Genomic DNA, 27,766 nt, shown 5'->3' on the forward strand with positions numbered 1-27,766 from the left:
CTCTACAATCCGGAAAACTGAATTTTTGTATTTTGCTTGAACTTACCTCAATTAGCAGCCTCTGAAAGATAAACTAGTTTAACTTACTTATGTACTCATCTCTTCACCTAACAATGAAAAGAAGTCAAGGAAATACTATCTCACTTTTCTCATTAAAAGAAAGCTTTTTGAGATTAAAAAGAGTGATAGTATACCCCATGACCGAGTGACTTCACTTTCACTTTTCACTTTCACACGTTGGAGAAGGAAATGGCAACCCACTCCAGTGTTCTTGCCTGGAGAATCCCAGGGACGGGGGAGCCTGGTGGGCTTCTGTCTATGGGGTCACACAGAGTCGGACACGGCAGAAGTGACTTAGCAGTAGCATACCCCAGTATCTATCCAGAATTTAGAACATGGAAGATATCAATTAGTTGGTGTTTTTTTTTTTTTTTTCTTTTTTTGCTGGTTGAGAAATTTGCTAAATGTGAGAGGCTGTTGTCATGAGCTGAAGAAAGTGCTGTCATTATAAGATAATGTCTTGGTCATTTTCTGGTGGTCCAGGAGTTAGGTGTTGGTGCTTTCACTGCCGAGGGCACCGGGTTCAATCCCTGGCTGGGTAATTAAGATCCCACAAGTTGTGTGGCACAACCAAAGATAGATACAGAAATAAGATGGTTCTATTCATCTGAATAATTGTTAATGAAGTCTCTGAAAATAGCAGGATGGGTCTTGGGTCTTTCATGCTTTGCAGTTTTCTCCTTAGAATCAGTAAATAGAAGGAAGCTTCAAATTTACTAAAATATTTTATTTTTTATAGTGCTTTCTAAGAAAAATGTTTTAGAATTAGGAGGAGAAGGGGACAACAGAGAATGAGATGACTGGATGGCATCACCGACTCTGTGGACATGAGTTTGAGTGAACTCTGGGAGTTGGTGATGGACAGGGAGGCCTGGCGTGCTGTGAATCATGGGGTTGCAAAGAGCCGGACACGACTGAGCGACTGAACTGAACTGAACTGAATTAGATAACTAGATGCTTTCTCAAGAATGAATTTAGTCTGTTTTCCAAAGTTTTAGGATGTATAAACAGTCTTGGGTGAATCCTTTTTTTTGATGAATTTTTATCTATAAGTTTTAAAAGAACATGATAGTGATTCTCTAGCCATCTATAAATAAATTTTCATTTCATGTCTGTCCTTGAATTAAGGGAGGAACTGGGAAACATTATCTTACTAGAGTCTGAAAATGTCAGAAAAAAGAAATCCATATAGGAGTTGTCTGCCCCATAGTTTTTCTTTTCCCCTCCTACATATGTAAATATAACATTTTAAAAATATTTTATTTTGGACTATAGTTGATTTCTTGCTAGTTGATTTACAGTGTTGTGTTAGTTTCAGGTATATATCAAAGAATACATAGATTCTTTTCCTTTATATGTTGTTACAGATTATTGAATAGATTTCCTTGTGCTGTAACAGTGCTTCTTTGTTGATTATCTATTTTTACATATGGTCGTGTGTATACGTTAATTCTAACTTTCTATGCATCTCCCCTCACCATAGTTTTTTTCTTCAGGAGCTCTTATTCCCTGAGTATGGTATATGGTATTCTTCCTCCTGTTTTCTAATCCCAAGATAATTATTTTTAATAAGTTTTATTGCATGACAACATTTCTGAGTAAAAATTAATATCCCAATTTTAACTGTTCCTTGTCAATAGCATACATACTTCCTCATCAATTTTACTCTTACCACTGTAGGTTCTGCAATTGGGTATATACTTCTATCTTATCAAAATTTAACATATTGGCCCACTTCTTTATCATATTTGAAGCTTACTGTGTTCTGGGGTGCTCTTACTGCCATGTTCATTTGCCTTTCCTTTAGTGTAAATTAAGTTACTAATTCAGTTATAGTCATTTCCTGGCAGAGAGAAGCAATTAAACTGCTTGGGTCCAGACCTGGTAATGACTTCACAATTGTAAAACAACCACAGACCATGGTTTCCATATAAATGATCACAGTCGATCAACATGGTCTTTCATGTGAGAAACCATTCTCAAAAGATGCTTGGCAAAACTTTGTAGCTAACTGTATCATTATAACTTATGTCTCTTGACATTGGAATTCTCTTTGTTAGATTTGCCTATGAGGTTCTTCTTCAGTGGAGCACTATGGAGTATTTTCATTCTAACCACATACTGATTTATCTAATTTCATACATGAATAATCATAATTTATAAAATGTGAAGAGTTTTAGATATTTAGTTTGTGTTGCTTACTTTTTGGTAGTTGGATTATTTTCCTCTTTCTGAATGGAGTTTCTAACTAAAATCAGTTAATATGACCTGACACTGCCACAGGACACTCTGTGTGCAATAGCTTTGGGTGGTTTTGATTTAATCAAGAGGAAGATGAGAGTGGGTGTCCATTTCTTTCAACTCCTCAGCTCTTTCACCATCCATCATAGTCCATGTGTGGTTACTTGGGACACTGCATTAATGATAGCTGTCAAAATAATAGTCTGTGGGTTAGAGGTCAAGAAAAATATGTAGATGACTTCAGGGTGAACAGATGATAAAGTAATTCACTTAGTCATTTAAATGCTAGACTAGCCTGGCCTTGGTGGGATCAGGGGTTAGTGGAAGCAAGAAGAATAAATGGGGACATCTCCAAGTAGTTTACTCTTGTTAAAAGGGAAAAAAAGGATGATAATAGCATTACCCAACAAGCACGCTAGAGGCAATTTTCTTAATTACAGTGCTGACCCAGCGGTGTACACAGAGTGGTCTTGCTATTGGCATGAAAGCTTTTACTTTCAAACAATATTAACCCTTCTTAGTACTGTATGTCTTAATTAAGATAATTCCTTGAAGAGCTGCCAGTGTCAGCAGCTTTCTGTTTCTGTTGGTGTTTATAAGCCCCTTGTGAAAGAACATTTTGGCACACAGTCCAAAATGAGTTACTTTAAGTAACTTTTTGAATGAATCCAAGAGAAAAGCTCACAATATTCTGTTCTATTAGATTAGTTAGTTAATAAAACAGTACACAAATTCCTGAGAGAGAGAGAGATGGTCTTGTTTCATTTAAATCTTCTGACACAGTCAAAACCATGCCATATGATCTATACAAATATACATCTGTTAGTGCTAGTTCAGTCACTCAATCGTGTCCGACTCTTTGCAACCCCATGGACTGCAGCATTCCAGGCTTCTCTGTCCCACACCAATTCCCAGAGCTATCTCAAACTCATGTCCACTGAATTGGTGATATTATCCAACCATCTCGCACACTGTCATCCCCTTCTCCTCCTGCCTTCAATCTTTCCCAGCATCGGAGTCTTTTCCAGTGAGTCATTTCTTCTCATCAGGTGGCCAAAGTATTGGAGCTTTTAAAATATTTTTCAAAATATTGTTTAAAAAATACATTATTTGATTTTAAATACGAAATTGGCGTTTATAGTCTTGTGGCTTAATCACTAGGCTTCCCAGGTGGCACTCGTGGTAAGGAACCTGCTCTCCAATGCAGGAGACAGACGTGGGTTCAATCCCTGGGTCAGAAAGATCCTTTGGAGGAGGGCATGGCAACCCTTCCCAGTATTCTTGCCTGGAGAATCCCAAGAGCAGAGAAGCCTACAGCCCGTGGGAGTCACAAAGAGTCAGGCATGACTGAAGCAACTTAACACACGCACAGCTCAATTGTTAGGTATAATGAAGTATAATATATTTTTATTTGTAGTGTAAAAAAGTATTAGACCAATTGTAGTAATTATACAAGGAAGAATCATTGTAATCTTAACATCTGAAAAACACTGGACTGATGTAAGTTTTAAAGACATTTTTGCATTTCTTTACCACTGCAGGGCTCCAGAAAGGAATCTTTGACATTCTTCATTTAATTGCTGGAGTTAATTTATGGTTACCTGAAGAATTGTTTTTGAAATGAGACTTGTGATATGTAATGTCACTCCAAAGTAAGTTTTTCTGATTTCCCTACTTGGAGATGTGAAATGTGGTCTCTGAAAGAACTTGTGGTTCATGTAAATACTAGGCACATTGAGAATCAAACAAAAGAGAACCTTGAATGCTATTTGATCAATTTGAGTTCCTGTGTGTTCTAGAGTGGCGATCTATGCCTTAAATACTCTATGGGCCATTGCCACGTCCTCATATACTTGACCCTGGTTTAGAAAGACAGAGGGGTAAAATTTTTCCCATGGTTTGATTTAGAGAGACTAGACTTACTCTGTTTTATGAGTGTTTACTATGGTTTCTTTACATCTCTAATATTATCTTATAATGATGACATTATACTATATTGAGTGCAAACTCAGTTCAGTTCAGTTTAGTAGCTCAGTCATGTCCGACTCTTTGTGACCCCATGGACTGCAGCACACCAGGCCTCCCTGTCCATCACCAACTCCTGGAGTTTACTCAAACTCATGTCCATTAAGTCAGTGATGCCATCCAACCATCTCATCCTCTGCAGTCCCCTTCTCCTCTAGCCTTCAATCTTTCCCGGCATCGTGGTCTTTTCAAATGAGTCAGTTCTTTGTATCAGGTGGCCAAAGGATTGGAGTTTCAGCTTCAACATCAGTCCTTCCAATGAATATTCAGGACTGATTTCCTTTAAGATGGACTGATTGAGTCTCCCTGCAGTCCAAGGGACTCTCAAGAGTCTTCTCCAACACCACAGTTCAAAAGCATCAATTCTTTGGCGCTCAGCTTTCTTTATAGTCCGACTCTCACATTCATACACGACTCCTGGAAAAACCATAGCTTTGACTAGATGGACCTTTGTTTGCAAAGTAATGTCTCTGTTTTTTAATATACTGTCTAAGTTGGTCATAACTTTTCTTCCAAGGAGTAAGTGTCTTTTAATTTCATATCTGCAGTGACCATCTGCAGTGATTTTGGAGTCCCAAAAGGTAGTCTGTCACTGTTTCCACTGTTTCACCGTTTATTTGCAATGAAGTGATGGGTCTGGATGCCATGATCTTAGTTTTCTGAATGTTGAGTTTTAAGCCAACTTTTTCACTCTCCTGTTTCACTTTCATCACGAGGTTCTTCTCTTTCTACCATAAGAGTGGTGTCATCTTCATATATGCAGCTGTGCAGCAAGGGGATCGACTGTGAGGAGATACCCCACGTCCAAGGGCAGAGAAGTCCCAGCAAGATTGAGTGTAAGCATAATTTCAAAAGCTTGTTCAGTTTATGAGTTGTTTTCAAACTTAACATGCCACATATATCAGCAAACTTTTTCTTTTACAGCTTATTTTATGAGAATATGAGATAATGCAAAAATACATTATTAATTCTGTTGAAATGAATTTCTAGAGCTATTCGGAAGTACTCTCCCTTTTGGGTGCCATGTTGACAAACTGAACCTTATGTAACTTACATGTGCCTATAAATGCTTCTCTGTACCTGAAATGCAATACATCCAATCAACTAATCTCCAAATGCCAAGACAGTTTTGGGTGTAAGTGCAAGTTCATGTGCCCATCACAGAGGGAGGCTGAATACACCAAAACATCAGAGTTTGGAGCAGAGAAAGGTTCATTGCAGGGCCATGTAAAGAGACAGATGTCTCATGCCCTAAAAAGCCCTGAGTTCCCTGAAGGGTTTTGGCAAAGAATTTTTAAAAGCCAGGGGAAAGAGGTGGGTTGTAGAGTATGTAATCGGCTTGTGCACAATTCTCTGATTGCATGATGGTGAGGTAACAGGATGGTGTCACAAGGGTTAACATCATCAGTCCTCAGGCTCCAGGAGGCCTGGGTCCATGTGCTCATGGTCCTCAGTGGTCCTCATGATCTTCCATTTGGTTGCAAGATGGTGGTTTCACATCTGTAAAATAGCTCAGGAAATGTTCATCAAAAAACTGTTACTAGGTACTTCAGAAAGGAGCTTAAGCAGAGGATATGTGGAAAGCCTGTTCCAGGAAGGCCCCATGGGGTCCATCTCCATTAGACAAGTTCTATACTTATTTATTTCTTCTCACCCCAAACAAGGTTGGTTGACAAGGTGATCCCAGACATCCATTTCCGGTTTCTCTACCCTATTCTTTGTCCTTTATCCTAGAAAAGCTTCCTGCCTTCTGCCCCCATTTTCAGTTCTCTGGTGCCTGTCTACTCCACGAAGTGTTAAATAAAGTGTGTTTGCATCACCTAAGCCATCTACCTTAATAATTTAAAATAAATCTTTTAGCTGTTTTATATACAGAAAATGCTTGCTATAAAACAATGGTTTTCACCTAACAAAAAAAAATGGTTCCCTTTGGTAATTGTTTCCATGTGAACTAAGATTCAAATATTGTCCTATGAGTCTCTCTTTGAGAGTTGCTCCTTCAAGAGATTACTTGATACCTCTGACTCTCTAGGAACTTTTGCAAATGACATTGGAGCCAAGGGAGACCTGCACTGACTCTTAATTGTATAAGATTCTCAGAAGCCAGCAGTGGCTACAGGGTTTGGGAATTGAAAATAATGAAAAATTTTCTCTTAGTGTAAATATTCTCACTTAAAAAACACAAAAAAGAATTATAACTAAAAAAGACGATTTTTTTTTATAGCTCTTAAGACTGCACCATTAGTCTATATCCTAGAAAAATCTTGATAGTGTAAATAGCTTATACTACATAGATAGGAAAAAATCAGTAGTACATTTATTGTTTTGAAATTCAAATAAAATAAACAGTATGGTTGTTAAACACAAGCAGCCAAAAATTTTGAAAATCAGTCTGTATTAATACTTGCTTCTGTTCTATTAATATCTGCTTTCTTTGTTTGTCTTGTTTCTTATTGATATGGGAAGTATTGCAGTATCTTTTAGCGTCAGAATTCCAGAAGGGAAAAAAAAATCTATATTTCTCTTAGAGATGAGAAGGAAAAACTCAAGCAGAGTGATTATCATTATCATTTTTAAAATGAGTACTATGATAATGTGTTAAGAACAAAAACATTTCAAGTGTCTCCAAAGAATATGGAAATCCAAATTAATTTAGGGCCTCAGTGGACTATTTGAACAGTAGCAAAAATAAGATCTTATTTCCATTTCCTAAAACATAGGGTGATTTAAATCCCATAGGCAGAGTATTTCAGTGAAATGTAGTGATTTCAGGGGAACGAAATTTTAGTGAATGTAAAAAAGGGTCAAATGTAAGAATGAGGGAATAGGAAGTGATTTAGAAACACTAAAAAGTTGTAGCTAGTAATGAATTTATAGTCAGTAGTAAAAATCTTTATCTTCCTCAACAATGTATTCTTCTATTCATTTATTTATTAGAAATACAGAAATTCTATTTCTGTTTTGTATTTTGAAAAAAATGCATGCTTATAATTCACAAAACCTCAACTGTTTCTAAAACATTTATTTAGGTAGAAAAGAAGAAATAAAGATTTTAGCAATAAAAAATATGGAGAAACAGTTCAAAATTAATCATGTATTAAATATATGTTGAGTAAGTAATAAACCTCCCAGGATCTAAGTTTCTTCCTCTGTGAAAATTAAGTAGAAGTAGATGAAGTTTCGGAGAAGGCTATGGCACCCCACTCCAGTACTCTTGCCTGGAAAATCCCATGGGCGGAGGAGCCTGGGAGGCTGCAGTCCATGGGGTTGCGAAGAGTTGGACACGACTGAACGACTTCACTTTCCCTTTTCACTTTCATGCATTGGAGAAGGAAATGGCATCCCACTCCAGTGTTCTTGCCTGGAGAATCCCAGGGACAGGGGAGCCTGGTGGGCTGCCGTCTATGGGGTCACACAGAATCAGACACGACTGAAGCGACTTAGCAGCAGATTAAATTTACTATCCAATTAAGCTGCATTTGTCAACTATGAGAAAAACTGGACTTGCTGATAGGCTGACCCCCTTTCTGACAGTTATGGATTCTCCATTTTGCTGGCTAAATTATATATCAACATGCCTACCACTCTGTGACACTGTAAGGATAGCCATAATCTTAAACCTTAAAACAACCTCCAGAAATCTTAATAATAACTACACCTGGAGCGAAGTCTTCCTCTTCTGAAGGGTGGCTTGTCAAACTGGTGGTTTTGACTCATTCTGACTCAGCTAAGGTATTCAAGATCTCAAGCTAGTTTTGTTCTCCACTCAGACAGTGACTAGGAAACACTGGAATTCTCTCTACATGTGTGAGGGTGGGAGGGGAGGGAGCAGACACCTTCTTTTCTGGACAGAGATGATGACTAAATGACCATGGGGACAAACACACACTGATTCGGGGAAGCTGGAAAAGGTTGCAAAGTAGATGGATTGTAACTATGCTATATATAACCTGATTAAGGCTTAGATTAGGGTCTTCCCTGGTGGACCAGATAGTAAAGAGTCTGCCTGCAATGTGGGAGACCTGGGTTCCATCCCTGGGTGGAGAAGACCCCCTGGAAAAGGAAATGGCAACTCACTCCAGTATTCTTGCCTGGGAAATCCCATGGATGGAGGAGCCTGGCAGGCTACAGTCCATGGGGTAGCAAAGAGTCAAACATGACTGAGCAACTTCATGATCACTTTAAGGCTTAGATTAAATTTGAGAAACATCAGACTTGTGGAAGGACTCTAGATGTTTCAAATGAAAATGTGAATTACTATGAAATGTTATTGATATTCTTTAGTACCAGAACATGGGGTCCAACAGACAAAATCATAAAGTCTTTTAGAACTCCAAACAGACAAGATTTTCTTTAAATAATTAAATTTGGGGCTATGAATAAAAAGCAGTTAAAATTTCTTCTCTGTGATTATATGCCCAGGTTCATATAGTTTTCCCCTGTTATTATGCTTTTGTTTATCTTCATCATTTAGTTGCTGAGTTTCTTTACATCCTCTGCCACATACTTCCATTCTATCCCCCTTGACATGAAGAAGAGAAGAACTTGACCTGGTTTCCCCCACTCCCAGCCTTCCTTGCCCCTCCTCCTACTGATCTATTGTAGTCAGTGACTTGTACAGACAAAAACAATAGGTCAACGGAAATCGCATTTTCCAGAAGCTGCAGAAGAGAACTAATTTGGCGAGGGTCTCAAAGCTTAGTTTATTGGCAAAATGATAACTAGAACTCAGATCTGATTTCTAGTTCTGTCATTGCTCTCATCCTCTGCCTCTCTGACATCAGACAAATTCCAGAAAATTGTATAACTCCTTATACCCTGGCTTAGCTTTGTAGATCTGCTATAACAAAGTACTACAGAGTGTGTGGTTAAAACAAAAGAAATGCCTTCTCTCATCTCACAGTTCTGGAAACTAGAAATCCAAAATCAAGGTGTTAACAAGTTATGCTCCCTAGGAAGTCTGCAGGAAGTCTGCAGCCTCCTCTGTCTTCCGAGTTCTAGGTGGCATTTGATCATCCTCGTTGTTCCTTGTCTTGTAGCCGCATCCCTCCAGTCTCCGCCTCTGCTATCATGTGACTCTCTTCCCTGTGTAATTGTCTTTACATCACCTTTCCTCTTTTCAAAAGGACAACAATTATATTAGATCAAAAGCCCACCCTACTCCAGTGTCTCCTTATCTTAAATAATTACATCTGCAATGACCTTATTTCCAAATAAGTTCACATCTAGACGTACAGGGAGTTAGGGATCCACCATCTTTTGGGGGGAAGTTGGGTGCCCATAACATGTAGGCTGAGCTCTGCAGAGATCCGAAGGGCAATTAGAGAGGCCAGGAAGGCAAGTTCTTCTGAGGGCTTCTCATTTGCTTCCCATAGTTCCATTTAACTCTCAACTTGTGTTCTATTAACAAACACTGGGAGGAACTTTGCAACCAGGAAAGTGGACAGATGCTCATCTCTGTTTCTGTCTTATTCTCTTACCCCAAAGCAGTTGATAGTCTCCATTTGGAGAAACCAAGGCAGTCTTTGCCCACTACTTCCTGTCGTTCCATCACAAAAGGTAAGCCTCAGCCTGATTTACAGTCATTACCCACTGACTAGGCAGTGAGCATCGCTATGGCTAATGGAAACTTTCTCCTCAGCATAAACTGCGCAGTTCTCTAATTTGTTTAGCTAAACTGCATTAGTCATACTGAAGTTTTATTATCAGAGTCAAATACAGGAAGCTAGAGTGGACATGCTATATTTTAAAAAATTAAAACATTAAAAAAAATAAGCTTGGCATATTGATTACCTAATTTTCTAAACAAGAGGCTCATTCCTTTTAATCCCCAGTATTACTGTAAATTCTATTTCTGCCTATAGGTCATACTGTTGAAAATGGGATTTAAAAAAAAAAAAACCCTCTAACAACAACACACACATATTTCATGTTAGGTTTTGCTTTAAGATCACCTTTGCTAAGGTTTTATTGAGTTGGGCGGGAGAGGTGTGCCCTGGATTTCTACCGGAGCATGCTATCGTCAATTTAGATGAACAAACTGTGACTCTTTGCCTGACTTGAACCTAACACTTTATATCCATAAATGTGATTTTTGTATGTTTTCCCAGTGGTCCAAGACAAGCAACTGTGGCCAATTATTCTATCATTTCTATAGAGGTCACTTCATTTGACCTGTTTATTTCTCCCAGCCTTTCCTAGAAGTGGGCTCTTAAGTACACCTTTTCTTCCCCTTACTAATTGTCATTTGTTGTTTTTTTATAACAGATAAAGAACATACAGCCTTTGTTAAGGACTCAGTCAATGCTACTGGATAAGTCCTAGTATTACTGTGTCAGACATATTCCTAGTGCACTAGATCCTGTTAGGTGAGTGAGTTTTCATTGCAGTGCACAATGTTTTACAGGGACTTTTACTCTAATCTTGCAGATACACATTATATAAAGCCCTTTCAGGTTGTTATCATATTGTGGGTCCACTTGAAATCTTCCCTTCCAAATGAGCCTGAGACTGACTGCAGCCTCCATTTTATCAGATTCACTATGACTGTTTTCAATGCCTGGAATGGAGCTTATGTCACAGTAAGCAAGTCTAAATAATATATATAACAATGTAGAAGAAGCAGACAACTGTTTCTTGCTGTGCACTGTGCTGTGCTCAGTCATGTCTAACTCTTTGCAAACCCATGGCCTATAGCCCGCCAGGCTCCTCTGACCCTGGAATTTTCCAGACAAGAATACTGGAATGGGTTGCCATTTCCTTCTCCAGGGGTTCTGCCCACCTCAGAGATCGAACCCACGTCTCCTGCATCTCCTGAACTGGCAAGCAGATTTTTTATCACTGCACCAACTTTTTCTTAGTCTACATTAAAAAAAAAAAAATTCTTATTCTTGGCCTTGAATTAAGTCTCTCCTACAATAAAGGTTTTTCTAGACGCCTATGTTTTAATTAAAGGCTTCCCTGGTGATTTAGTGGTAAAGAGTTGCCTGCCAATGTAGGAGGCTCAGGAAACTTGGGTTTGATCCCTGGTCTGGGAAGATCCCCTGCAGAAGGAAATGGCAACTCACTCCAGTATTCTTGCCTTGGGAAATCCCATGGACAGAGCAGTCTGGCGGGCTATATATAGTCCATGAGGTTGCACAATAGTCAGACAAAAGTCAGCAACTAAGCAACAGCAATGTTAATTGAAACTGTTTATAAGAGCAGAGGAGAAGTCTATGATTTGAAAATTCTCAGATAAATCATCTTACAGGTAAATGTTTTAGGTTTAGTGGATTTAGTAGATGCCAAACAGGCAGAAATTCACTTGAAAGAAAGTGGTGAAAATGTTTATGTATTTTCTTCCAAAAGTTTAACTAAAGTAATTAGATTCAGAAACCAATAACTTTATGTTTGCTTCTGGAATTTATTTGGGATAAGCAATTTATTTAGTAGATTCTGTATTGCCAAGTTAATTTTTTATGACATTTGCAAATGGATCAAACAAGGTAACATTATCTTCTTCTCCTTGCAAGAAGAGAAAAAAAGCAGCCCCGAAAATAAATGTCCTAGGCATAACTCTCACATAATTCAAATCACCCAATGCAGTGTTTGAAGCCAATCTAAATGGCTTTACCCATCCCTACCACTGCCTCCCACACTGAAAATATGCCCCTCTGTAAGATGTCTTCATGATGAATGAGCTAATGTTTATGAAGCACTTTAGAGATCCTTGGGCAAGACACTATCTAATTACAAAATATAGTTCTCATTATTAAATGGAAGCTATTTTCCCCCTGTGTTTTTTGTTATCCATACCATTTCCATGCCTTACCCTCCTGATGGTTTCCATTGCAAAGTGGAATCAGTTTCTTAAAAAAAAAAAAGGGTGTGGGGGGAGCTCAATAATTTTAAGTCACAGTGCATTGCACATACCCAGAAAAGCCTAGATCACTTCCAAATTCAAGGACTAATAAAAATTGGAAGCACTCCAGTAATTTTAAATTGCTTTGCACATTGAAGAGTGATTTAAAATCATTGAAGTGGTTCAATTTTTTTTATATATGCACTTCAATTTAGAAGTGAGTCAGACAGACAGCATCATAGTGTAGAAGTCCAAGACATCGAATTAATGTTTAAAAAGTTAGGAATTAGACTAAAGCATAACTGAGGGAACCAAGATCAAACAATCAGAAGAGTCAATTGGGCCATTAAGTTGAAGGACCCTGGTGAATGTCCAGACACATTTTCCATGACCTGTCTTCACCTGGTCCATGGCTATCTCTTTTTATTCATGACAATATTTAAAATCTTTGTTGTTAATTTATAAATGTACTATGTATGCTTTTTAATGTTTGTCAGATTTTTTAGTATTATTTATTTTTGTCTGGTCATTTAATTTTCATGTGACAATCTATGTAGAAATATAATGTGAGAACTATTACAAATGCAATTTAAACTTTCTATAGTCACATTTAAGAAAATAAAAATGTAAAATTAATTTTAATAATATATTTAATTTAAGCCAATATATCCAAAATACTGCTGTTTCAATATGTAATTAATAAATAAAGTTATTCCGATATTTTTTTCTTTTTTGGTCTTTTAAATCTGGTGTGTATTTTACACTTACTGTATGTCTCAAATTTTAGGGGCCACAAAATGTTAAATAGCTTCATGTTGCTAGTGACTACCATATTGGACAGTGCAGCTATTGACTTGAAGCTCTGAACTGTATTTTCTACTCTGCAACCTCAGTTATGCTTCTAGTTTGTATTTTTCATTACTTTGTGGCTATCATAGTCAACAGTGAACGTTTATTAAAATAAAAAGAAAACCAAACAAAGCAAGATCAAACAATCCAGTGATTCTTCTTCAGGCCACAAGCAATTTGAAAAAACATATTCTACCTGAGCTGCATATAGCACTGAAACAGAAAGCTGACATATGGAGTTTGCTGAAGGCCTAGGGCTAAATTTCAGCATCTATGCATTTATGCATAAAATTCAAATATGGCCAAGGAAAAGACTCTATATTAACCATGACAGAAAAAAGAAAAAGAAAACACAAGAATAATTTTCAGTGGTGAAATTGAGCAAGAGTTTATTAACAGCTACCAAAGAAGGAGCATCTTTTTCCTAGTAAAGGGTCTGGTCAGTGGTTGTTTCCTATCTCAAGTCTTTGCTGGAAAAAGCATTCTGTGCTCAAGGGACAGATTTTTCAGAGCCTCCCAGACCAGCACATGGGGATATGAGTAAATGTAAAAAAGATGGTACCACACAGTGGATGCATTGTCGGGAAAGCAAATGATTTTACATGACTCAGAGCAAAGAAAGGATGTAAAAGGCCACAAATGACAGCTTGATGGATAGAGATGGATGGCCAAAGAGAAACCTCACTTAAAATTCTTTCTTTGAACATTGCTCCACTGAAGAATTTCATAGAACTATACTGTAGTTTTTCTCCTTTTTCAGTATTTTAATTATTTATATGCCTGATTCTAAAAGCAATGTATGTTCTTTATAACAACGTTGAAAGTATGAAAAAGAAAGAATAAAAGATGACCTTTCTTCCCATCCATCAGAGGAAGTCTTTGCTAACATTTGACTTATTTTGAAATCATTGTTAACATTTTGACTTATTTCCGTCTCGTCTTTCTTTTTATAGATTTTATATAACTGAGATATCACTGTGCTTTCTTCATTTCACATTTTAACGTGAACATTTTCTTATATAATTAAAAATTTCTTAGACTACAATTGACTTTGTCACTCTGATAGCACTTTTTCCATTCTAAATGATACTGTGATGACCATTTTTGCACCTAAATCTTTTTCTGCATTTCAAGTTGTTTGTTTAAAATAAATAGTGAAGATAAATTATTGGGTCAAAAAGTATAAACTTTTGTAAGGATTTTGAAATTTTACTATGAAATATTACTATGATTTGAAATATTAATATGGTCTCTTCAAAATAGGCTACATTTTCCTTCTGAGAGCTATTTCCTACCATGTTTGGCACACAATGTAAAACCAGATCACCTGATAACTTTGTTTCCAATTTTGTTCCAAAATCATTGTCTTAATTCCTCTTTTGTATCTTTGTTGGTAATATTCCATAAGTTGTTGTCAATAATGGTGAAATATCCTCACCCCAGAAGCAAATTTTGTTTTGCATCTACTCAAGCTATTTGTGAACAGATAGTATAGGGAGGAGAAACTTTGGAAATATTTGCCTCTGTTAAAATTATTATGCTTTAATTTCAGCAGATAGATTAGTAAGAAAAGATTTAGGGGAAAGATTTCTTTGTTGCCTAGTGAACAAATTATCCTTTAAAACTGGTTAGCCTACATTTTTTGAGAATTTACCATGTTCCAAATATTTTACATTTTGAGTTTTTGTTATTTCATCCTCAAAATAATTCTATTAGACTGGCACCAGTATCAGCCTCTTTTTACCTTTGAAGGTCCTTAAGAGATTAAGTCACTTACTCAAATTGTAATGCTATTTAATAGCAGAGTCTAGATTCAAACCTGAAACCCAGAGAGTATATTTTGAAAAGTGCTTCCTTTTCTCTGTTGCTACTGCTGTTGCTAAGTCGAGTCAGTTGTGTCGGACTCTGTGTGACCCCATGGACGGCAGCCCATCAGGCTCCCCTGTCCCTGGGATTCTCCAGGCAAGAACACTGGAGCGGGTTGCCATTTCCTTCTCCAATGCATGAAAATGAAAAGTGAAAGTGAAGGCCATCCTCAAATTCATGTAGACATTTCCCAGTTGGTCCTACACCTTCTGTTTTCTTTGCACGTGCAGCTCTTCATACCTAAAGAGATTACTAGCTGACTGAAGCTCTTTGAGTCCTGTTCACTGTTGCATGTCCACTGTCTAACACAGCGTCAGGATCTCATAGGTGCTCAGGGAACATTTATCGACTACGTGGTTCAAGTCTAACTTCTTGGAAGAGAGCCATAAGATGATACTTTGTGATGTTATTCTTTTTAAAATGCTTTTTAAATTGAAATACAGTCAGTTTACAGTTCTGTGTTAGTTTCAAGTGTATGACAAAGCAGTTAGGTTATACAAGTATATATCCCTGATAGCTCAGTTGGTGAAGAATCTGCCTGCAATGCAAGAGCCCCTGGATCGATTCCTGGGTTGGGAAGATCTGTTGGAGAAGGGATAGTCTACCCACTCCAGTATTCTTGGGCTTCCCTTGTGGCTCAGCTGATCAAGAATCCGCCTGCAATGTGGGAGACCTGGGTTCGATCCCTGAATTGGGAAGATCCTGTGGAGAAGGGAAAGGCTATCCACTCCAGTATTCTTGCCTGGAGAATTCCATAGACTGTATAGTCCATGGGGTCTCCAAGAATCGGACACGAATGAGTGACTTTCACTCATATGAATTTTATATATATTTCTTTTCAGATTACTTTTCATCATACGGCCTTATAAGATATTGAGTAAAGTTTCCTATGGTATATAGTATGTCCTTGTTTTTCACCTATTGTATATACAGTTTGTGTGAGCATGCCCAGTCAGTTTAGTCGTGTCCAACTCTTTGTGACCCTATGGTCTGTAGCCCGCCAGGCTCCTCTGTCCATGGGATTCTCCAGGCAAGAATACTGGAGTGGGTTGCCATGTCCTCCTCCAGGAGATCTTTCAAGCAGATATCGAACCTGCGTCTCATGCATTGAAGGTGGATTCTTTACTCATTGAGCCACTGGAAAGTGAATGCATGTGAACTTTCACATCATGTGCACTTCATATATTTTGCTTTATATAGTAGTGAGTGTCTTTTAATCCCAAGCTTCTAATTTATCCCTCCTCCACCTCCCACCATTCATTTGGCTAACCATAAATTTGTTTTCTATTATTTTAAACATTTCCCAGAGTATACGGTCTTGTTCTTATGCATTCAATTTAAAATTATCTCCCTCAAAGAATAAATGAATTGTTCAGTGGTGTGAGAACTTTTGGCTTCTAAAATGACATTTAGAATACTCTGGGTCATATTTGGCTTGTAACACAGAGCAAAAATTTACCCAACACTCTTTCAAAGATTTCCTAACAGTTGTAAACTAAAGGCCTATTTTTTAACAAGTCTAAATTAATGTACAATAACTTAGCTAGAAGTCATGTGAAGCTTCATGGTTTCAATTGTTTTTAGTTTAATTTTCTTTCAAAGTGCAGCTTAGAGGGTATGAACCCACACAAACAAAAACTAAAAAGGGGGATTTGCACAGTCTTCAGAAACTGAGATGCATGGTACTCACAGATTTATTCAGTAGCTCAAGGGAGGCTGTATGTCCAGCATTGCAATCTATCAAATTAACAAAAATGATGACTCTTCAGGCAGTTGGAATAAAATAGGTTTAAAAACTAAATAGCAAGGAAACCATTTAATGATTTTTGTGTGCGTTTATGACTACTGTGATAATGACTTCTGTGTGGATTTTTTTAACAAGGAAGGATGTGTTCTTTGTAAAGAAAAGAAGTGTGAAACTGCAAATGCTCAGATTAAGACCTAAGGATGAGAAAATGTCTTCCTCATGGATCATTCTTACATTAAAAAAGTGATTTTAAGCATAATTACAGAGAAACAAGTGTCTACTTGTCTAGATAATGCAGTTTTGGATGGAATGATTCATCTTTAGCAGTGTGTCTATTTCACTCTTGTTACTTGTTTAACATTTTTAAAAGGGCCCCTTCAGAGGTTTTGTACACATTGTCTTTGATTCCATGTCTGTTTCATAGATAATAAAGTTTGTATTATTATTTATACTTAGTACCTTTCATTTATACTTAGTACCTGTAGCCTCCGTCCAGAGTTCATCAGGCACTCTATCAATCAGATCTAGTCCCTTAAATCTATTTCTCACTTCCACTGCATAATCATAAGGGATTTGATTGAGGTCATATCTGAATGGTCTAGTGGTTTTCCCTACTTTCTTCAATTTAAAGACGCTTGCTCCTTGGAAGGAAAGTTATGACCAACCTTGATAGTATATTAAAAAGCAGAGACATTACTTTGCCGACCAAGGTCCGTCTAGTCAAGGCAATGGTTTTTCCCGTGGTCATGTATGGATGTGAGAGTTGGACTGTGAAGAAAGCTGATCGCCGAAGAATCGATGCTTTTGAACTGTGGTGTTGGAGAAGACTCTTGAGAGTCCCTTATACTGCAAGGAGATCCAACCAGTCCATTCTAAAGGAGATCAATCCTGGATGTTCATTGGAGGGACTGATGCTAAAGCTGAAACTCCAATACTTTGGCCACCTCATGAGACGAGTTGACTCACTGGAAAAGACTCTGATGCTGGGAAGGGTTGGGGGCGGGAGGAGAAGGGGACGACGGAGAATGAGATGGCTGGATGGCATCACCGACTCTGTGGACATGAGTTTGAGTGTACTCCGGGAGTTGGTGATGGACAGGGAGGCCTGGCGTGCTGTGATTCATGGGGTCGCGGAGAGTCGGACACGACTGAGCGACTGAACTGAACTGAACTGAACTGAACCTGTAGCCTTGCTACACCAAGTAAAGAAACATTTATTGAAGTAGCGGAATAGTTAGGGTTAGGGACTCTGTATGTATATATTATTGAAGCATATTATATGTATATATGTATATTCTCTATATATATTTATGCATATATATGTAATGTGTATTTATGCATGTATCTCTATATCTTTCATGTACTTAAAAGTACACTTATGAAAGTTTTCTAAATTATCTTCCTGTAGAAGTTCCCCCTACCTCTTTCATATTCCCACGGCATCCTGTACCTTCTGTTTTCAGAAATATACTGATACTGTCTTCAAAGTATACTTAGACAAAGAGTACATTTTTTACTCATGCCATTTGTTATGGACTGTCAATATATTGGCACTAAGAAACACCAGTTTTTGTAGAAATATGAAGTATTTTTCTAGTCATTCATCATAGGGATGCTCCACAATGATGTAATTTGAATGCTCAGGGTAGCTTAATGAGGTGTCAGTACAGAGATGAAGAATGTACAGGATCAGTCCTAGACAAAAGGTGAGGAGTCAGCAGATATAATCTGTACCTAAGTAGCAACATTCAGGAAAAAAAAAAAAGTGACAACTGGTATGGAAAGTTCACAGAATGGCACCAAGAAAACATTCCAAAAATTGTAGTTCAATGACAAATTAAAATTGAAAGACAAAATCTTGGTTGAGTACCAGAGAACTGGCTTCAGATACCCTGTGAGAATTTTTCGTGAAGACTTCTTTTGTTATTGCACTGCTTCTATCCACATTTCACTACTTTGATTGCTTTAAAAGCACCACTCATGTTACAACTGGTTCTCAGGGTAAAATCTCTCCAAATATACCATGAATTTAAACTCTGGTCTGGTACCATGAGAAATCTAGTTTAATTCAGCTCAGAGTGGTGTTGGGTCAGGAAGCCAGTTTCTAATGGAGCGTAAGATCACCCTGTCTGTTAGAAGGGTATGTTGTGTGTGAGGTGGGGCTAGAACACTAGAAGAACGAAATCCAAGATGGAAAACCATGGATGGTAAAAACAGTGGGGCAAGTGACTTCTAGGGATTAATCATTGCTCTTCTTGGGTAGAAAGATGAACCAAGATAATTCCATTAGACCTGGTAGTCCATCTGACATAGTATTGCTTATAAATAGTAAATATTTCATCAGAATTCATCTGTGGAAATGGAGTCAGGAAAGTCAACTGGAACTTTGAGTGATTCTAGACCAGACCTGGAGTTTCTCAGAGATGCCTCAGGGAATCTATAGCAAGGGGTGGGATGGAGCAGGAAGGAGAAGAACCCAGAGGAAGGGCTCTGCATCCTGCATCCCTTCTTCAACTAGAGGAACTCCACATAATATTGCACTTGAGTAAAAGACTTTGCCATTAAAAGTATTCTAAGGATTTCTGCTTTAGATAACTATTTTTATGGACATGGAAGCAGTGCCACATGCTTCACTGATAATAAAAGCCATCATTGCTAATTACTGCTTTGAAGTTTCACAGGTCTGTTGTAGGAGAACTGTATGCTGGATAATAAGAAAGATCACATGCACTCCAAAGTTCACTGCAGTATATTTACAATATCCAGGACATAGAAGTAACTTAAATATCCACTGACAAATGAATAAAGAAGATGTGGTATGTGTGTGTGCTAATTCACTTCAATTGCATCTAACTCTTTGCGACCCTATGGACCATAACCCACTAGGCTCCTCTGTCCACGGGATTCTCTAGGCAAGAATACTGAAGTGGGTTCCCATGCTCTTCTCCAGGGGATTTTCCTGACCCAGGGATTGAACCTGGGTCTTTTATGTCTCTTGCATTGGCAGGCGGGTTCTTTACCACTAGCACCACCCTGGAAAACCCAAAGATGTGGCACATTACAATGGAATATTACTCAGCCACAAAAAGTAATAAAACTGGGTCATTTACTGAGCTGTGGATTGACCTAGAGTCTGTCATACTGAGTGAAGTAAATCAGAAACAGGAAAACAAATATCATATATAAACACATATATATAGAATCTGGAAAAATGGTACAGATGAACCTATTTTCTGGGCAGGAATAGAGTCACAGATGTAGAGAACAGACATGGATGCAGCAGGGGAAAGGGAGGGTGGGACAAATTGAGAGAATAGCATTGACCTATAAACACTACCCATGTGTAAAAAAAAATAGCTTAACGGGAACCTGATATATAGCACAGGGAACTCAACTTGAAGCACTGTGATGACCTAGAGAGGTGGGATGGGAAGGAGGGAGGGAGGTTCAAGAGGGTAGGATATATGCATCCGTATAGCTGATTCACTTTATTGTACAGCAGAAATGAATACATCGTTGTCAGGCAACTCTACTCCAATAAGAAAGAAAGACAGAAAGAAAGAAATGTCAGCATCTCCTGTAGTTTCAGGCAGAACTCTCCCTGTGCAACACAATCCTTTTTGGACCCTGATATTTCCTTTGTGAGCAGCTGTGACACAGTCAAGGTTAAAACGAAGTGGTAGTGCAGGTTGTTGAAGGAGGCAGTAGTCATTGAGGATTACAGTTGCTGAGGGAGGTACAGGTATCCCAAGCATGTTGAGTGGTGCTGGGCTTTCATATTCCAACACTGAACTAGGTAGAAGATATCTGGATTTCTCTAGCACAGTGATGTGCTCCAGGATCTTGATTTAAGACAACTCAAATTCCCCCAACTACCTACAAACGAACATGTGAAAAGTGTTGGTACTGCTTCCCTGAATGAACTAGTAGTTTGAGGCTGGGTAATGAAATAGGCCCGGAGAAGGCAATGGCAAGCCACTCCAGTACTCTTGCCTAGAAAATCGCATGGACAGAGGAGCCTGGTGGGCTGCAGTCCATGGGGTCACTATGAGTCAGACATGACTGAGCGACTTCACTTTCATTTTTCACTTTCACACATTGGAGAAGGAAATGGCAACCCACTCCAGTGTTCTTGCCTGGAGAATCCCAGGGACGGCGGAGCCTGGTCGGCTGCCGTCTATGGGGTCGCCCAGAGTCGGACACGACTGAAGCAACTTAGCAGCAGCAGCAGCAATGAAATAGGCCAAGATGTTATACAGAAATATTTTCTCCACTAAGAAATAAAGAAAAATCTATTCTAGTACTTCTGGAAGACAGTGGGATCTTGTCATTACAGGATTCTAGTATTACATCTGTTATATCAGCTTGCACTCACATAGGAACAACCAAATCAAGAGACTTTTGACGAAGTCACAGTGAATATAGCCATGTTTCAAATATGCTCTATCATTTACATTTATAAATACTGTTGTATATTTCTTGGCACTCTCAAAGTCCCTAAGACTTTGATGATATATATTTTTTTCATTTATATCATATTACAAAAGAATTACTTCTCAAATACTACCATAATTATTGACTTCCATAATGGCCACTTTAATTGAAATCATTTGGGATTTCCCAATGGTAGTCATTCAAATGCCATATAAAAGAATGACCTATTAGCAGCTTTAGATTGCTACAAACTGTTAACAAGGGGAATTCCACTTTTATCCAACTTCTATCCTAAGGATTATATCATTTCAACAGGAACAAATCTGTTTCCCATCATGATTCCATCAATTAACACTTGAGTTTACCTACTACACACTGTATTCAAATATATATCATATGAACTTGGTTATTACCCACAGTAAGAAGATTAATCATTCTTAAAATTAGAGATTGTTAATGAACACTAAAATTCTTATCTAAATCCCTTACTTCACAGATAACCTAATAAATTGGCAAGCATTGTGATCCTAGGTGTGATGTTACAAAAACATTCCTCGGTAGGGAGGATTTTAGAACCAATAACCTTAATATACCATGAACTAGAACTTAACTAACCAGAATCATAATTAACTATGTTTGCATTCAACATATATGAAGAAGCAATATTTAATAGTTTTCGTCTATTCTCTCACTGGGCTTCCCTGATAGTTGATTTGGTAAAGAATCTGCCTGAAATGCAGGAGACCCTGGTTCAATTCCTGGGTTGGGATGATCCTCTGGAGAAGGGATAGGCTACTTACTCCAGTATTCTTGGGCTTCTCTTGTGGCTCAGCTGGTAAAGAATCTGCCTGCAATGTGGGAGAACTAGGTTCAATCCCTGGATTGGGAAGATCCCATGGAGAAGGAAAAGGATACTCACTCCAGTATTCTGGCCTGGAGAATTCCATGGACTGTATAGTCTGTGGGGTTGCAGAGTCGGACATGACTAAGTGACTTTCACTTTCACTATTCTCTCAACATACTTTTCAAAAAGCTTTTTAAAAATATGACTATTGTTCTAGACAAACTTAGACAGTGTATTAAATAAAACAGAGACATTATTTTGCCAACAAAGGTCCATACAGACAAAGCTATGGTTTTTCCCGTATTTTTGTATGGATGTGAGAATTGAACCCTCAAGAAGGCTGAGCACCAAAGAACTGATGTTTTTGAGCTGTGGTGTTGGAGAATACTCTTGAGAATCCTTTGGACAGCAAAGAGATCAAACCAATCAATCCTAAAGGAAATCAGTCTTGAATATTCATTGGAAGGACTGATGCTGAAACTGAAGCTCCAGTACTTTGGCCACCTGATGTAAAGATCTTACACACTGGAAAGGACCCTGATGCTGAGAAAGATTGAGGGCAAGAGGAGAAGGGGATGACAGAAGAGGAGATGGTTGAATGGCATCACTGACACAACGGACATGAGTTTGAGCAAGCTCTGGGAGATAGTGCAGGACAGGGAAGGGAGGCCTGGCCTGCTGCAGTTCATGGGGTTGCAAAGAGTCAGAAGTGACTTAGCGACTGAACAATAGCAACAATTTTTCTAGATCCTAACATTAGGACATTTTCAATAAAGAAATGATTTCAGTACATTTCATAGTATTTGGTACACATTTATGGTCTTCTTTCTAACTAAGTGAGGACATGTAGCTGATTTATATTCAGAAAGGATTTCAGTGATAATACTGAAACAAAGAGATTACTCTGAATTAAAAACTACAACACAATTAACCAGAATGCCTGATGATCAAAGTGTTCCATCTCTGGTTGTGATTTTACTTCATCTGGCACCAGAAGGTCTAAAAATATACTGGATTAATGTTAAGCCTTGTAATAGCCAAGTAAAATAAAGAGATGATAGTGGAGTCGGTAGACCTAGAGTAAGACACTCAAACCTTACCTTTCTTCTTCCAGAGATACATGATTCAGTTCAAAAATATTCTACCTTATCAAGTTTTTCAATGTTAGGATATCTTCATAAGCAAAATTCTTACTACTCAATTTACTCAATAAGTCTTCCTAGAGCTTAAGTGAGGTTTTAAGCTTCATAACATAATTTAACTAATTGCCTTTTAGACATTTATTGATATTATGTCATATATTATTTAGGTTGCCTGCTTGCTCAGTTGCTCAGTTGTGTCTGACTCTTTTTGACCCCATAGACTGTATACCACCAGGCTCCTCTATTCATGGGATTTTTTTCATACAAGAATAGTGGAGCAGCTTGCCATTCCTTCCTCCAGGGAATCTTCTATACCCAGGGATCAAACATGCATCTCCTGCATCTCTGTATTGGCAGGCAGATTCTTTACCAGTGAGCCACTTGGGAAGCCCATTATTTAGGTTATTATTTAAAAACTCAGCAATTTATTTTCAGTGTATGTTCAGCTCAATTAGCCATTCAATCACAAAGGGCTTTTAAACAATGCATACTCATCTTCACCACTATCTGTACAATAAATAATTGGCAGTGTCTGACCAAGTTGACTAGTTTCTTTAAAATAGAGCAAATGTGCTCCTCAACTATTGTCTACAAAATCATCTATTATTCAAAGATCTTAAAGTTTTAGACATATTTATCATACAGAAGATAACATAAAACTTAAATGAATTCTAAGTTTTCTGATATCTGTCAGCATAAATTCACTTTGTGATGCTATTTCAATTTTATTTTCTGAATTTAATATGTATTAGTTTTACCCTCGAGTTTGGAATTTTCTTTCTTGATTCACTATGAGTATATTTTTAAAATAGTAGCAGATAACAGCTCTGACCAAATAAGGAAGAGAACCTTTAACCTATATTAGCTTATTGTACTGTTATTTTTGTGTTCATGTCTCAATAGCTCTTGCTATACCTATGGTTGCTGATTATTTTTATCAAGTAGCATACTGCTGTGTTTAGTCACTAAGTCATGTCCAACCCTTTGCAACTCCATGGACTGTGCCCCACCAGCAGGTAAGAATACTGGAGTAAGTTGCCATTTCCTTCTCCAGGGGATCTTCCCAACCTGGGGAACAAATCTGAGTTTCCTGTGTCTTGTGCGTTGGCAGGTGGAGTCTTTACCACTGAGCCACCAGGAAAGTCTACCATTAGCATAGATTTATCCTTAAGTTTTTAGCAGAGTGAATAATGAGAAAAGGATTTATTTACTTCTAAGTAATCATTTGTAGCAGTGTACTCAAAACATTATATCCAAGCTTTTCATATTTGTAAGGCCAAGCTTTTCATATTTCTTGTAGTTCTAATATTGATTCCAATTTTATTCAGAAAAGGAAAGAGTGATAGAAAAATTTTAATTTATAAAATATAAGACTTTCTTAGAAGAAATAATCAGACATTACTCAAGCCCACAGATAATCTTTCTTCACAAACTGGGTCAGAAAATATATGTCCCATCTCAAAAAGGAACACTGAAATTTGGAGAGAAGGATGATTATGTGAAATTAACACAAAACTTCTTTCAAAATGTTTCGATTGTGTGTCATAGGAGAACAGTATTGGAACTTTCAATTGAACAAAAGGGAGTATGAAAATGAAATTTTATATTAAATGCAAAATTTGAAAGCACATTCTAGGCAAAGCATCCAATTCAAATCAAAACAGTCTGCTTAGGAAAAAACAAAAAACAGTGGTAACCTCAATCTATAGTTCTCTATACATCCTCCCCCTAAAACAGTAGTCCAAATAGAACCGCAGTAGTGGTTATAAGATCAACAGTAGTGCAAATAGAACTACACAGGACCCATACTTCCAACATTATTACGAGGAAATTGAGAATATTATAACCTTTGCATCGAATGGAGAAAGAGTGTAACCCTTAGAAATGTGACAGTAAATATTGAGAATAAAGTAGGAGAAAAATTAAGGAGTCTCATAAAATGACAGAGGATCTAAGATATGACAGTCTTTACCCGTCTCTCTAACCAACAAAATCATCCATTTAAAAATTGCATTTTTTAATACTGACAGAAGAGGGAGCTTTTGAATATGGACCCTTGTCCAACTACCTAGGACCCTTGTCCTACCATTTTATATTAAAAAGAATGCATTTGAATCAGTTCTAATGAGGTGGATGAAACTGGAGCCTATTATACAGAGTGAAGTAAGCCAGAAAGAAAAACACCAATACAGTATACTAACGCATATATATGGAATTTAGAAAGATGCAAATGATAACCCTGTATACGAGACAGCAAAAGAGACACAGATGTATAGAACAGTCTTTGGGACTCTGTGGGAGAGGGTGAGGGTGGGATGATTTGGGAGAATGGCATTGAAACATGTATGTTGTCATATGTGAAATGAATCACCAGTTCAGGGTCGATCTGTGTTACAGGATGCTTGGGGCTGGTATGCGGGGATGACCCAGAGGGAGGATAAAGGGAGGAGGGAGGTGGGAGGGGGGTTCAGGAGGGGGAACTCATGTACACCCGGGGTGGATTCATGTCAATGTATGGCAAAACCAACCAATATAATATTGTAAAATAATTAGCCTCCAATAAAAAATAAATTAATTAATTAAAAAAAAGCTATGTTAAGAAGAAAAATAAAAAATAAGAATTGAAATATTCAGTTGACAACAATTTCACCCTCTGAAATTATGAAGCAAAAGAGAGCAACTGAAACACAGTGTTCCAACTTAATTAAATATTCTTAAACATGCAGTTGGAGACATGTATGTATATGTATAGATCCATTTCTTATTGTAATAAATACATACCAATTCAAGTGCTAAGAAAACTGGATAAGTAATAGAATGGAAATATATGCAATGAGAATCTATAGCAATTGGGAAAGAAATTAAATAAACAAAACTATCTTAAAATCATAAAAATGAAGAATGAATCACAAGGTGATCAACAGAGAATAGACTCAAATAAAAATCATATAAGAGACATTGAAGAATAGCAGAAAAACTTGGTAGAGAATGAAAATGATGTAAAGGGAAAAGTAAAGAAAGATCATAGAAAAAGTGCTCGAAATGGAAGAAATAAAAAGAAAAAATAACACCTGTATAATTGAATCCTGGTGGAAGAAAGAAAAATGATGACACACAGCTAATTAAACTATAACCTCCAAATAATTCTACAAATAGAGCAGATGTGCATGTTAAAAGAACCTATGGTGCGTTTGGGAAAAACCTATCTACATGATCAACTCCAAGACATATCCTGGTAAAACTGCTAGCATTTAAAGAGAGATAAAGGTATTCTCAGGGTCTTTAAGACAAAAAACACATTGCTTAAAAGTTTAAACTGTTAGGCTGGTTTCATATTTCTCAAGAGAAGCATCAGAGCAATGGAGCAGCATGTAAGACATTCAAATAAAGAAAACTCATGTCAAGAATTTTATATTCTGCCAAGCTGTCTTTGGGCTTCCTTGTGACTCAGCTGGTAAAGAATCTGCCTGCAATGTGGGAGACCTAGAGACCTGGGTTCGATCCCTGGGCTGGGAAGATCCCCTGGAGAAGGGAAAGGCTAGTAGGAAAGTATTCTGGCATAGAGAATTCCATGGTCTATATAGTCCATGGGGTCACAAAGAGTCGGACACAACTGAGCGACTTTCAAGTTGTCTTTAGCACCAAGTATTATAGAAAAAAAAAAAGTTTTAAACATGTAAAATTATGATAATAATTTAAACATGTAAACTTTAATAATTTAAGCATGTAAAATTCAGGTAATAATTTATCCATAAACTTTTCCTAAAGCATCTACTTATATGCAGGGTACATCATGCAAAATGGCAGGCTGGATGAAGTCTAAGCTAGAATCAAAATTGCCAGGGGAAATATCAATAACTTCAGATATGCAGATGACAACACCCTACTAGCAGAACATGAAGAAGAACTAGAGAATCTCTTGATGAAGGTGAAAGAAGAGAGTGAAAAACCTGGCTTAAAACTCAACATTCGAAAAACAAAGATCATGGCAGCCGATCCCATCACTTCATGGCAAATAGATGGGTAAACAATGGAAACAGTGAAGGACTTTATTTTCTTGAGCTCCAAAATCACTGGGGGCAGTGACTGCAGCCATGAAATTAAAAGACATTTACTCCTTGGAGGAAAAGCTATGACAAATCTAGACTGCTTTTAAAAAAGCATAGACATCACTTTGCAAAGAAAGGTCCATCTAGTCAAAGCTATATACCAGTAGTTATATATTGATGTGAGAGTAGGACTATAAAGAAGGCTGAGTGTTGAAGAACTGATGCTTTTGAACTGTGGTTTGGAGAAGACTTCTAAGAGTCCTTTGGGCAGCAAGGAGATCAAACCAGTCAGTCCTCAAGGAAATTAACCCTGAATATTCATTGGAAGGACTGATGCTGAAGCTGAAGCTCCAATACTTTGGCCACCTGATGCAGAGAGCTGACTCATTGGAAAAGACCCTGATGCTGGGAAAGATTGAGGGCAGGAGGAGAAGGGGACGACAGAGGATGAGATGGTTGGATGGCATCACTGACTCAATAGACATGAGTTTGAGCAAACTCTGGGAGATAGTGCAGAACAATGAAGCCTGGTGTGCTGCAGTCCATGGGAGTCGCAAAGAGTTAGACATGACTGAAGAACAGGGTTAGATCCTTATCTGATGAAGAAAAGACTGGGCAAATTTAGGTAAAAGGACTAAGGATGATTATTTAATAACATATGCAAGT

This window comes from Moschus berezovskii, chromosome 11 (genome assembly GCF_049115385.1).
Source record: "Moschus berezovskii isolate FMDL1 chromosome 11, NW_MosBer_1.0, whole genome shotgun sequence".
In the NCBI taxonomy this organism is placed as follows: domain Eukaryota; kingdom Metazoa; phylum Chordata; class Mammalia; order Artiodactyla; family Moschidae; genus Moschus; species Moschus berezovskii.